Genomic DNA, 14,649 nt, shown 5'->3' with positions numbered 1-14,649 from the left:
ACCAGAGCAATAGCTGTTGTCTGCTTAACAACTCTACAAGGACATAGTGGATGAAAACAGAGTTCCAGTTCAGAGGAATAGCCATAACAACGGAGATTCAGGTTTTCTAAACAGAACTCAGTACTAGAGTCTGTCAAGAGTCTCAGGCTTTGTTAGTAGGTTATACTGACACCTTCAGCTTCCTGAAACAAGAACTCTTCCAGGCACACCCCACCTTACAAAGTCAACATTACTCTCAATTACTCTAGCTCTGGATCCTCCCAGGATTACTAATGGCAGCTGTAAGATCTTCCAATCTGCACAAGTATGTTCCCCAAGTGACCAATGTCACCTTTCTCAGGACCATCACTTACTGGACTGCAATGGCTGGATTCTCACTAGTACTGAAAGTCATGGGCTGCAGCCACGTGACAATCAAGGCTCCCTCAGATCAATCAACCGTCTTGCTCCTTGAAAGGAGTTCTATTAAATCAATATTTACCTTATATGTGACGACTGGAAGGTTTTTATTCATGTCTGTGTGAAATATCCTGTAAGCAGCCATGCTTATTCTGCACGAGTCACATCCCACTGACCTTTGCACCACCAAACAAAGTCAGTGGATAATTCCTTGGAGTTAAGGGATATCCTCTAGGTATGTAACTGATGACACCTATGAGGAAACCTAAACTAGTGGACAGAAAATGTACAACTAGAAACATATTAAGATAAATCATCAAGTGGTCACTGGAGTGCTGAAGACATACTTCAGGTGCCTGAAATCTGTCTGTACACCAATATAGTATAGCAGTATATACCAGCCAGAGTATCCCAAATGATAATGGTCTGCTACATATATCACAACATAATGCTGCAGGGAAGACTGAAGCTGCAGGAAGATGAAGGTTATATTGGCTCTGTATCTTCTTCAGACAAAGAAGATATATAACAAGATGAAGAACCTGGCATGGTAAGGTTTCCTTCAATTGTTTACCAGACATACCCATATCAGACTTACACAGACACAGTTCAATTAATCTGAGGCTGTGAAGTCAGATGGCACAGCAAAAGTGAAGTTTCCTGCCAATATTCCCATCTCTTCCAAACACAAACTATTCAATAGTCAACAATCCTTCCATGTGACAGAACCCCATTGCTAGATTTCTACTCAGATTAGACCATTTTCCTCAAGGCTGATATCTACTTGGCTTGCAAGAAGAAACAATAGAGTTGATTGAACAGTGGAAGCTTTAAATCAAATCTGTAGTTAATAAATATTAACAATAAAACTGACAATGTGACATTACAGTAAACACCTAGGTGACTCCCATTGTGAAGTTCAAACTTGTTCTCTTCCTTTTCCTATTACCTCTATACCCATGTCTTTAACAAAGCTAGAGGAAAGCCAATTGTTTCCTTGCATTGTTGGCTGAGGTGCTATTGACAAATAGCCTATGGATTTTTGAGTTCTCTTCAGGAGCAGACTTAGAACTGGCCATTGAAATACATGTTAGCATGTGGGACTCTGACCGAGAAGGGATAAAAGTAGTTTGAATGCATAAGCCATTGGATGAGGGTCTGCATGCACTTTGATACTTGCTGCATGTGATGGTCAGCATGGGTGGCCCTCTTTCCACAGGAGAGGACATCAGCTCAAAACTATGCTGGAGGTGGATCTCCCTCTCATGATGTGCAATGCATCTGCAAATGCTGGTAGAATGCCTCACATTTTTTCTGTTCCAGAATATTTCTCTTCGTCAATATCACACCCTTCATGGGAACTCTCCATCACTGTCACAGAACACGGAAGGATCTGTATTAAAACTGGCAAGGAGAAGGTTTCAAAGTTATCATTGTGCAGATGATGATACTTTGGTTACTGATGACACTAATTCAACTTGAGTGAGTGTCACAATTTGATAGATAAGTATATGAACTAGGATCAACGCCCCACCATCCCCCCAGCCCCTGGGCCCTGGTTAATTGGGCCTTGAGGTACACCCTTGTCCGAGGTCTCGGGGAGGCTTCCAGTTCTACTCCCACGTCCATGAACTCTGCCACTCTGCTGATGTTCATCACACTACCCTCCACAGCAGCCAGGGTGGTAGTTGCCAGAGTGCTAGCCCTGGTCCCCTGCGTCTCCCTGGACTTCTTCAATTTCTTCTGCAGGGAGAGAAAGCAGAAACTTACAAGTATTAGTGATGGAAAGTTTTGAAAGGATGGAGAGACATAAATTCTGGGGGGGAAGGATGGGTACAAGATGAAATAAAATTATGCTGAGTTCCAGTGAGAGGAGAGAGATTTTAAAAAGACATTAAGGGGAAATGTTTACACAGAGGGTGGTTCGCATGCGAAATGAACTTCCTGAGGAAATGATGGATGAGGACACAGTTACAACTGTAAGCAAATGAGTACACATGTTTGAAGGGATATAGGCCAGGAGCAGGCAGGTGGGACTAGTTTAGTTTGAGATTATGTTCAGCATGGACTGGTTGGATTGAAGGGTCTTTTTCTTTTATGACTCTATAACTATGACTCTATGACAGCTTTTCAGATGGGAATGTTAAGCATGAAGCAGCTGATGAAACAAGCAGACAAGCAGAGAACCTTCTATTGCACTGCTTTATTTCCCAATCAAAACTGTGCTCTTAATTCCTTGTCACGGATATTTCACTTCCCTTATTTCAAAACTCTAATCTTCCATAGCACATGTGCAAGCATCGGAAAATAATTATTATCTTAATGACATCTGTGATACAATAAAATCTAATAAGGCAATCTGAACAGTTATTTTGCAAGACAACACCGTCATTCTTTACTTAGCTGGCACAATAATAAATAAAATGTCAGAAACATGAAAGAGTGGGAAGGAGGGAATTCCCACAAAATTACTCAGAAAAATACAGAATATTAAAGTAACTGCATAGTGTAGGATTATCCAAGTATTGTGTACTACTTATTTCAGATTGTAAAACCTGATATTCTGAATTATGTTGGATCTTGTTTATTCCTATAGAGTGTGGCAGAAATTGGCAGAAGAAGAAACAGTTTGGGAATCTGAAGCAAAGCTGAATCGTGCTCGCATAGTGGCTCTCTGCCAGCAACTTCAAATGTGTCCAGTGGATCGTCAGAAATGAAATCCCAACTTTCATCAACATCTCGGCTGGGGCTTGAACAATACTGTCTAATATTTCACAGAAATAGATTTCCTTTCATTTCACTTGTTTTTCACATCTGTTCAGCCAGGTGCAGAGGGATGACAGTTTTGAGGACAGAATGCCTCTGTGGCACAGAGTGACAGTTTGACAAAGCAGTTCCTTTCCTGTGTTGCTTAATTGCTTGATTCTGACCCGGATGCTATTATCTATGAAGGATAACCTTGTGTAGCTCTGCTGCCTCGCTCATAGTGAGTATCATTCAGAGAACCAGGGTTTGATTTGATTTGATTTGATTTATTATTGTCACCTGTACCTAGGTACAGTGAAAAGTTTTGTTTTGCATGCAGTACAGGCAGATCATACCATAGAAAGTGTAGTACTGTAATAGAACAGAGCAAAAAATACAATGTTACAGCTGCACAGAAGGTGCACAAAGAACAAGATTAACATTAAATTAAAAAATATGAGAGGTCCATTCCAAAGTCTAATAACAACAAGGAAGAAGGTGTTCTCAAATCTGTTTGTATGTATGTTTCAGCTTTTGTATCTTCTGCCTGATGGACAAAGTTGAACGAGATTATAAACTGAGTAGGATAGGGTCTTTGATTATGTTGGCTGCTTTCTTGAGGCAGTGAGAAGTATAGGTGGAGTCAATGGATGGAAGTGGTGGACTGGCCTGTTTACAACTTTCCATAGTTTGTTATGGTCCTGGGTAAAGCAGTTGCCATACCAAGCCATGATACATCCCGATAGAATGCTTTCAATAGTGCATCAATAAAAACTGGTAAGAGTCTTTATGGACATGCTGAATTTTCTTAGCCTCCTGGGGAAGTAGAGGCATTCTTCTGTTTTCTTGACCGTCGCGTCAATGTGGTTGGACCAAGGCAGATTGCTACAGTGTTTTGTGATTTATGTCCAAGACAGGTTCACTGGAAAAGATGCCCATGGTATTTTAGGAAACCTCCTCCTCATCCCTCCGCAAAACTATCTGTGGAGAGCATAAAACCTTACCTCAGGGATTTATACATGAACAGGACTGCACAGAAATACAGAAGTTACAGTTATTGATTCTAAGGTCCTCAAGCAAGTGCAGTGTTGAGATCCCCTAGAATACAACCAATGAATTGCTGAGAGTTTCCATTTTTGCACAGTTAGTCTCACTGTAAAGACTCTTGAAATAGTTGTTCCTTGTTTATATTGATATTTTAGTTTCTGTTTAAATCCAACCATAATAATTTACATCATTATCAAAAAAAACTAAATTAAAAGGGAAGGCCAAAGTGCTTTAAGCTTCCTAGTTTGCTGCCTGTAACAATATTTTAACATGATTGGCAGCTTCCCCCTCAATCCTGCAGCATGCTGAGAAATCCCCTTTACTTGGCACTTTATTTAAACTACCGTCAGGAGAGGGGAGGGCCATTTTAGGGCTCACTAGTGATTTGTGGGTAGCTTCCTTCAAAGCCAGTGATGAATATTCATTTCTTTGCTGTCTACAAAGTCTAGGCTACAAATTCGATTCAGTTTAGTAATGAAGCCTTCGTATACTTAATGTTTTCATAGAAAAAAGGTTTCAAACATTTAAAAAAATGAAAAATACTTCAGACAAGAGAAGTCCTCAATGCAATACCTGTGAGACCTACCAAAGCTTAACTGGTATTCTCTGTAACAGTTCATATTTAGCATTTTAGACTTAGGTTCTACAAAGATCCAGTAACGACAGGCAATCAGCTTAACTGGGGGAATAATAGTCTCATGGACAAAGAGGGCTAATTAAGAAAAAGTAGCGTGGATTGCGGAGGGAAATTTATTTTTAACTAACTTGCTGGAGCTTTTTGAAAAGATAGCAGAGACAATTCTCGAGAGCTATGCTGTTGTTGTGGTGTGCATGGACTTCCGAAGGAATTTGATACAGTACTGTCCAATAGACCAATGAGTAAACTATAGTTTGTGGAGTAAAAGGAACAAAAGCAGCATGGGGAGAATTTGGCTGAGTCACAAGGAACAGAGCAGTGGTTGATCGGTTGTTTTGAGACTGGAGGAATATGTGTAGTAGAATTCCCCAGGGGTCACTGTTGGGACACTTGATAATATTGATATATTTTTCTGATATATACAAAGTCTGAAAAATGCAACAAATCTAGCAGCATTTGCAGGGAAAGAATCATAGTTAATATTTCAGTTTGATAACAATTCATCAGAATTACCTTTTCTTTGTTAAATTATTTTGTATAGCTCACTGGCTCAAAATGATCTATTGCTCTCTAACTGCTATCATGGGCTGAAGGGCTTGTTCTGTGCTGTACTTTTCTATGTTCTATGCTATAGTTCTTTACCATTGAATTTATACTGAATGCTACGTCCAGCTCTTTCAGAAATCTAGGTGGGCACAATAGGACAGGTGACCTCCTTCCATGCTGTGAGATTCCCTGATTAGTAAAGATGATGAGAAAGCAATTTGAATTGTATTATCTTTAAAGTCAGGAAATTAGTCTTGATCAGGATAGGCAAAAATCCATTAAAACCTCAATATTATCAAGTCTTGTCAATGAATATCAATTCATATTAGTAATTAATATGAGCATCAGATTACATAGCAATTCAGACACCTGCATTAGATACTAGCTTAAACTCTTTCGAATAAATTATTGCATTAATATTTCATGTTTGGAATGGGGATGGGAGGAAAATTTTTTCACCTTAATCCCAGGAGTCATCAGCCCATCCACATGACTATCACTGAAATAGATATTGTTTGTCCCAGTTTCAATTAAATGCAATTTATTCCATTACAGGAGGTTGAGGAAAGTATCACCATTATGACCATGACAGGCTGACTTGATTAATTTTTCAAAAATAGAATACAATATAATTTCTCCATGTACATTGTGTAAGAGATTAGACATTTTACTTAAAACATCAGCATTCTATTTTGGTCTTCAAAATATTAGACATTGCACAAAACGATGAAAAAATATGCACATTAATTGAAGTAAAGTTGTCTAAGATGCATTTTTGAGGTAAAGTGAGGACTGCATATGCTTGAGAGTCAGCGTTGAAAAGTGTGGCACTGAAAAAGCACAGCAGGTCAGGCAGCATCCGAGGAGCAGGAGAGCCCACGTTTTAGGCACGTTGATCAGGAAGGCATTTTTGATGCATTGAGATGCATTTTTGCTAAACTGGCATAACATGTTTTAACTGTAAGGCTGATTGATTGTATTATTTATTTTATCATGTTCTGAGCACAATGGCAGTGGCAAGCTGAAGTTGTAGGAAGTACTAAAGGTGATAATAAAAGATGTGGCATTACTAAATTAACACAAACATATGTAAGCTGGTTGTAGCAGATTACTAAGAACTGAAGTAAGTACCGTAAAAGATTATTTTACAAAATTCATTGATTGTCAGAAACATAGATTAGGAAGTCATGAGTGTTTGTGATGTCCTTATATGTATTGTGAGTTGGTAAGGTTTGGCAACAGAAGCACACAATTCAAATAATTTCCTCTTACATCTATCTAAACATATGATAAAAGTCTTGCATCTGCCACAAAGAACACCACACTTACACCTGAGTCTTTCAATTAACATGTGTATAAAACGGCAACAATTTACACTTCAGTAAGATCATACCTGGCCCAGGGCCAGCAGGTAGGTTCAGGGTGGCAGTTTAGCACCCACAACTAGGCACCACCCTCAAAGTTGATTGGGTCACCTGCCAGCACTAAAACAAACATAAAAGTTAAAATCTACCTCAATGTCTAAACTAATTTGAGGTATGTTAAGAGTTACAATAATATTTACTTTATCAAATACTTTTGGGTAGAAACTATTAGCACAGCATATAATTATACATTTAATATATGGATTGGTACTTTGCTTAAAAGTAGTTTGAATTATATAAATTACATTGCACATGTGTACTCACATATTAACACACCAATGGAATTCAGACACTAGTAAATTGATTAGATTTTTCGCTCAGATTATTTCCCTTTATGTTATCATTTCCATACTGAATGGCTTTGAAATGCAGATATATTTAGAAGTATAACTATTTGCATTTGATTAATGTCACAGTTCACGTACTTCCCTGTTATTTTCTTGTATGTCTTTTTATATTCTTTTTTCCCAAATAATTATGCAATTCTGTTTTAAATTATATCCTACTGTCTACCTTAAACATTGATTGCCTTTGAGCCATTACAGCACAGAAGGAGGTCATTTGGCCAATTATATGCATGCAGGCTCTTTATAGAACAATCTAGTCAATCCCTTGCCCCACTTTACCCCCATTGCGCTACAAATTTATTTCCCACAAGTTTCCACTTAATTTCTTTTTGAAATCATTGATATTCTCCAATTCCTCACTTTCATCAACAGTGACATGAAAATCATTATCATGCTGCATAAAAATATTAACATACCCCTGCACCATTTGCCCAAAACCTTAAATTGGTGTCTGCTGGTCCTTAGATCATAAGATAATGGGACAAGCTTTTGCCTGCCTTATCTAAATCTGTCAGAACCTCACCAAATTCCCCATCATCTTCTTTGTTACAAGGAGAACAATCTCAGTTCTCTAATGTCACCTTATAGCTAAAATCCACCAACGCTCAAACCATTGTGTTAAATTTCCTCTGCACCTTCTTAAGGACTCTCACATTCATTCTAAAATGTGGTCACCAGAATTGGAGGCAATCCTCTCACTGTGGTCGAACTAGAACTTATAAAGATTCTGCATATCTTTGTACTTTTGTGCTCAGTGTCTCTGTTTATGAAGTCCAGGATCCCATACACAATACTAACTACTCTGTCAATACGTCTTGTTGCCCTGAAGTATATATGCTTGCAGAAAAACATTTCATGTTCTAAAAATAGTGTGAAAATCTTTTTTTTAAATGATACCTGCTGAGCCAAACTTGCTTTGAAGACTTACTTGTGCACTGACTCATTTGTGAGAGGTTCAGCACTTGACTGATTAAGGGGGAGTCAGGTCCCAAAGATCAAACCCACATTTGAAAGAAATAGTTGCTTCAGTTCAAAGTTGCCTAGTCAGACAACAGGTGCACAGGTGTTGTACAGATAACCAGTCTAGAGTTATCTTAGCATTGATCTACACCAAGGTATCCTGTTCAACACTGTGGGGAGATCAGATATTATTTCTTTCAAGTTATTCTATGATTGAAAAAGTGGATCAAGGTCAACTTGTTGCAATATTAGCAAGAGACAAGAACACACAATAGTGGTTTAAAAAAAGTTAGTGAGTGGGCAGTATCAAAGGCAAATTGCTGCAAAATGATGGCGATCAAACTTCCTCATGATTCCAGGTAAGTTGACAGGTAACTGAGAACTGAGACCAATCTGAGAACATATTACACATGTGGGGTTCATAGAATTTCATAGAACAAATAGCACAGTTCAACTGGTCTGTGCCAGAGTACATTCTCCTTGAGGCCACTTCCATCCTGTTTGATCCAATCTTGCCAGCATATCACAATAACATCCAGGAGAATTTGGCATAGAGGCACAGGAGCAAATCACTGGGACAGATAACCAAGGAGATGAGTTTTAAGGAACATCGAGGGAGGAGATATAGGGAGGTGGAGAGGTTATGCAAGTGAATTATGGACCTTAGGGACTCAATGGCTGAATACTAATATAACACATTTATACAGTGATTAAACTAGAAACATTCAAGAAATCAGAATTGGAGAAGTCCAGAAATCTCATAGTGTTGGAGAACAGAAAGATGTTACCAAGATAGGCAGGGATGAGGAATTTGAAAGCAAGAATAAGACTTTCAAAATCACAGCACTGGCAGACCAGGAGCCAATATAGGTTAGTAAGCACATGGGTGATGGGTGAACATGACATTTTTTTTAGATTAGATTACATTACATTACAGTGTGGAAACAGGCCCAACAAGTCCACACTGACCCGCCAACGCGCAACCCACCCATACCCCTATATTTACCCCTTACCTAACACTATAGGCAATTTAGCATGGACAATTCACCTGACCTGCACATCTTTGGACTGTGGGAGGAAACCGGAGCGCCCGGAGGAAATCCACGCAGACACGGGGAGAATGTGCAAACTCCACACAGTCAGTCGCCTGAGGCGGGAATTGAACTCAGGTCTCAGGCGCTGTGAGGCAGCAGTGCTAACCACTGTGCCACCGTGCCACCCACTGCTTACTATGTGTTAGAGAACAGGCAGCACAGTTTTTGTTTGATTGATGTTTATGAATATTAGAAGATGGGAGGCCCGCCAGGAGAACATTCAAATAGCCAAATCTAGAGGTTGCAAAGACAGGCTTTGTATTTTTTGTCTTGATTGTCAGCAATAGCACTCTATGGCACTGCCATTCTGTCAGTATGTGGTACAGCGTAAGAGTTGTTTGAGTTAGTTCACAATCCCCAGTCTTCTTTTATCTGTATTGATTCTGGGGCCTGTCTAATTATCAGTGGTAGAAGATAGACCAGTGTTCAGTCTAAACAGAACAACCACTTGTCTTAGTTAACAAGATGGTATATTCCAAAACAATGAAAAATACAACTACATTACTAGTCAAGCACAGTTACTAGGACTCTTGGGAGATGCAAATTATATATTTGCCCCAACAAAAGCAAGTGTTTAATTCTCTGTCTCCATCCAAAGACTGTGTTCGACGTCATTAGATTCAATGTAACGAATGTAACTTAAACAAAAATTCTTTCAGGTTTTAGTGACAGATGAGCTGAGGAAGACAGCAAGGTTATCAATGTATCAGAAGTGGAAGTAGGAGGTCTTGATGATGCAGAATATATGGAGTGAGTTCATCCATCAGTCAAGTGGAATACATAAGTCCCGATAGCCTGGTTCACCAGAGGCAATGGCCAGAGAAAAGGATGGAATCAATAGAATGGAAATAAAAATTAGTTTGCGTTATTAAATGTGTTAACAAAAGTGGTAATTATGTTAAAAATCATAACAATGTACTAAAACACTGATTTTATCTTGCAGAAACTTAAAAACCATCAACTTGATGTCAATAAAATTACTGTGAGCTTACTTTAGTTCTCATTTAGTCAGGCATACTATTGCCTCTGAGTCAAAGTTTATAAATTTCAGTCCCCGTTCAGAGACCTAAGCATAAGAACCAAGGCTGATAAACCAGTAAGTATTGACAATGTGCTATAGTGCTGGAGGGTCCAATTTATAAGAGGGAAAAGATTTCACTCCAAAGAAAACAGCAATTGTGGCAGAACTCAGCGGGTCTAGCAGCCTGTGTGAAGAGAAAGCAGAGTTAATCTTTCGTATGTGGTGACTTCATCAGAACTCTTTTTTTCAGATCTCCACCATCCGCAGTTCTTTGTTTTGTTGTAAAAGATTTTATTATTGGCCTCTGCTACTATGGTTGGAATGTAGTGCTGTTGGTTGAAAAACAAAAGGAAAAACTTGCAATTCAGCACCTTTTCACAACCCCCTTGCTGTCCCAAAATACTTTACAGCCAACTCACTACTTTTGAAGTGGAGTTATTTTGTAATGTGAGAAATGTAGCAGCTAATTTTCACTCAAAGAATTCCCTCAAAAATTAATGTGATAATGACCCGATTGTCTGATTTATTTTAATGATGTTGATTGAGCCATAAACATTGACCAGAATAGCAGAATTCCCCTTCCTTTCATTGAAATAATGCCATGGATCTTTCACATTTACTTGGTAGGGGTCTTTGGTTTGGGAATAATGGTAAACTGATAAGATCAAAATCTGACTGCAAAAGTTTTGGTTCTAAATCTGCATTCAGAACCAGCTGACTTGCTACAGAATGCACAATGTAACTTCTCTAGGAATTTTAACATAGAAACAATGGGCAGAATCTTCCCAGCCCCTGAATGATGTGGGCAACAATGCATTAGTTGGTAAAATATTTCTAAAATTTGAAGAAATTAGGTTCTCAACATTAAGAATAAAAGTCCGATTCTGCAACTAAATTTTGAACCGTGAGACAAGAATCTCGCGTGTGGTGATGAGAGGCTTATTTGCATCCACTTCTATAGCATTAGTACCTTACCTCAACTCTTTGATAAGCAGTTTCCCATTTTCCCAGGTGTCAAGCAGAAATAAAATAGCAACAATTCCCAATATGAAAGTAAGAGCAAGAACTTGGCAGCATCAGTTCTCCGTTTACTCCTTCGGGTTTCCATCTTGGACAGCAGTCCCCAACACCATGGCGTTCTCCCCTGCCAGGGACTAAGCAGATGTCTGTTCTCTCATAGTTTTCTTTGTGCCAGCAACCTGGAGCATTTCTGCCTCAGCCAGCTGTGGAGGTGTCCCAGTGACATGCTCACCTGAATGTGCTCTTGACTGTAGTCTAACGAATGAGTTGACAGTATCTGAGCTGGTGAGGGGTGCAGTAGGCAAGCTTGCTGGTATTGCTGCTGAAGGATTCATGGCTTTGTCCTTAGAGATAGAGAAGGCCATGATATCTACTTTCTTCAGGACAGAGACTGTGCAGATGACACCGGTGCCTACAAGTGCAAGCATAGATCATAAATAGATTTTGAAGCAAGGGTTGAAGTTTGGCAATGTTAAGTGGTTGTGGTGGGACAGCAGCATAGTATTTTACCACAATTCTTATTTGGTTGCCAGAGGATAAAGGTCTCGGCATCACCAAATGAGCAGCCCTTTCGTCTCCCGCTAGAGCAAAGATCCTGACCTTCTCGAGGGTGAAGAAATATATATGAGTCACCCCAACACAGATCTTGACCCCACACTGTGGGACGATTTGTTCTGGAATGAGACAAAAGGAAGAGTTTAGTGAGATGGAAGTGGGTGGCAAGGCTGTTAATGCTGCAGCAGGTGGAGGGAAGGTCATGAAGTGTCCCAAGTGAGAGAATAAACAATGCAAAGGGTATGCAGGGTTATTGGTCCGTGGAGATTTTGTCAGTGAGAGTAAGTGAGGGGAGATGCTGTATGCAATAGTGAGAGTGGTAGACCATGAGCCTTGCTGGGAGCTAATGCAATAGCAGAGATAGAGTGAGTGCGAAGTAACCGAGAGAAGAAGGTGACAATTACCTTCGTACAGGTCCATAAAGTCATAACATTTCTTGCAGCACTGCTGAGTGCTTTTCTGGACTGTGATCAATGCACTGACCAAGCTTTCAACGTTAGCTCAGGCTGTCAGGATCCACTGCAGTGTTCTCCTCTGGCAGTCCTGAGGAAAGAGGCTGGCCCTCCTCTGCACCATCCTCTACCAGAACCTTAAATCCCTGTCACAGGAGCAGAAAGTTAACTTTCCCTTTCTCAGGCACAGGAGCCAGGAAGGACAGCTCCAGGCTGACAGCACACAACCTCTGTACAGCTACATTTTAAATGGCACCCAAAATCCAAGTGGTCTTGACAGCACCAAATATCCCCATCACTGGCAAATGCACAGTAATGTGAGTGGGCACTGTCGAGACACAGTGCATTGCTATGGGGCAGGCAATGGAGAATAAGGTTAGATAATTAGCTACAGCCCACAGAGTAATATCATCCATGAAATTCCACAAAGTTAATCAATTTTTGGTAAGATTTAGTCCTCTTCTCAACCTTATTTTAAGGGTCTTTGTCGCTGCCTTGCTCTTGGTTATGCAGCCAGTGAATTAATGTTGAGTGAAGGGAATACAAGAAAACAAATGGAGTGAAAAGTTTTACCTCATGGAGAGAGGAGTGGGAGAAGGCCCAAGAATACAACTACAGGGAAAAATGTAACAATCTTCAAAACTCAGGACAACCTGTTGGAGAGTTCTATCAAATTCTGGAGTACTCTGAAATGCTGTGCACTTCCAAGCAAGGTTGCAGCAAATAGTCCAGGGTCAGTGATGGCAGCAGTAAGGAGGTAGTTAGAAAGCAATAGTTTTTTTTAATATTTTAAAGACATCAATAGGTTTGGGAGAAAATAGGAATATCATATTGAACTACACAATCAGCCTCAATTCTATTGAAAGGTGGACCAGGCTCAAAGGGTTAAATGACCTACAGATGCTTCTACTTTTTAAGTTTCTATAAACCATCACAACATTACCATAACAAACTTCAACAACAGGCCAATGATGCAATGGAATCAAACAGTCAGCAATCTACAACACAAGCAGTAACGTGGTGTGGTTCAAATCTATAATGAGAATCTCTCAGTTTGGTATAGTAAGATGCTATCTTTATCCACCTTCCACATGTTTCTCCAGTGCCTGGAGTATATATGTAGAATGTGCAAAAGAGAGTGCATGATCATTTCATACCTGCACTGTGGTCAGGCTTCCTACTTCCCTAATCACTGATCCTTTAAGGTCTTCAGGATCGACTTGCCAATCGGGTATGAGGATGGAGGATGTGGTTTGTTCCTTGGTGGTTCTCTCTATCTTTTCAACTATTGTTTTCCCTGCAAATAGAAAAGAAAAAAATAGCAGAAGAAATACAGATTTTGCCATATGTCAGCACATACTCACACATAGTCAGTGTGACAATATGCATCATTATACAGTTATTATCTAGAGATTGGAGATATGAAGGTTTATCACAGAGGAACGTATTAAAGATTCAATACTCCGTGCATTGAAAGTACAGTTGCTGCTACAGTAAGAGCCACGCAGAAAATAAAATACTGTACAACTGTATGTGACAGAAATTCTAGGTAATATCTATGTTTAGTGCATAACATTAATATAGGCTGTGAGTGCATAGAGTCATAGAGATCTACAGCACAAATACAAAACCTTTGGTACATCATATCTATGTCAATCAAAAACAACCATGTAGCTATTCTAATCCCATTTTCCAGCACTTGACCAATAGCCTTGCATGCCTGGGCATTGCAATGCACATCTAACTACTTCTTAAATGTTCTGAGGGTTTCTACCTCTACCACCCTTACAGATGGTGAGTTCCAGATTCCCACTGCCCTCTGGGTGGGAAGGTTTTTCCTCACATCTCCTCTAAACCTTCTGTCCTTTGCCTTAATTCTGTGCCCCGGTCATTGATCTCTGGTTATCTCCTACTTTAAGGGATTTAGTGAGGCTATTAAAATGTTTAAATCATAACTAAGGCATGCTGAATAGCACAATAGGAATTCACATTTGTAACAGCCTCCAGCCACACACAGTGAGCTGATCTGCTAACCAGAGTTGAAAAATGTGGTGCTGGAAAAACACAGCAGGCCAGGCAGCATCCGAGGAGCAGGAGAATCGACGTTTCGGGCATAAGCCCTTCTTCAGGAATGTAGAATATATACCACAGCTTGATCTGCTAACCAGTTGACCAAAAAATGAACATTTTCCTGAGTTAAAAAGGGTTGAGCACAAGTGAAAATCGATTTTATTAAAAATCCAGACAAGTTCAATTTGTGCTCTCTCTCATGCCAGCTAGTGCCAGATGAAGGTCTTCAACCAAATCATTATAGGTCAGCAAGTTCTAATCTTAATTTTCCATCAGAAAATCAGCTTCTTGTTGCCCACACAACTGGTTGAGGAAAGTGACAGTGATTCTCT

General features: G+C 39.7%; 1 long non-coding RNA gene across 2 annotated transcripts in view; it reads right to left on the bottom strand.

Moving 5' to 3' along the window:
• Positions 1 to 2,152: 2,152 nt before the first annotated feature.
• LOC122563646 (uncharacterized) overlaps positions 2,153 to 14,649 on the bottom strand; it is a 50,159-nt gene continuing 37,662 nt past the window's right edge. For both annotated transcript variants that reach the window (XR_006315680.2, XR_015752151.1), the window contains exons 2-4: positions 13,405 to 13,544; positions 6,768 to 6,858; positions 2,153 to 4,125 (exon numbers count right to left, since the gene is read on the bottom strand). This is a non-coding gene — a long non-coding RNA (uncharacterized LOC122563646). The remainder of the gene's footprint in view (positions 4,126 to 6,767; positions 6,859 to 13,404; positions 13,545 to 14,649) is intronic.

This window comes from Chiloscyllium plagiosum, unplaced genomic scaffold (assembly GCF_037043375.1).
Source record: "Chiloscyllium plagiosum isolate Xiang-an unplaced genomic scaffold, Cpla_swu_hap1 HiC_scaffold_30, whole genome shotgun sequence".
NCBI lineage: Eukaryota > Metazoa > Chordata > Chondrichthyes > Orectolobiformes > Hemiscylliidae > Chiloscyllium > Chiloscyllium plagiosum.
The sequence above is the reverse complement of the archived record's forward strand: the minus strand, read 5'-3'. Positions and strand labels throughout refer to the sequence as shown.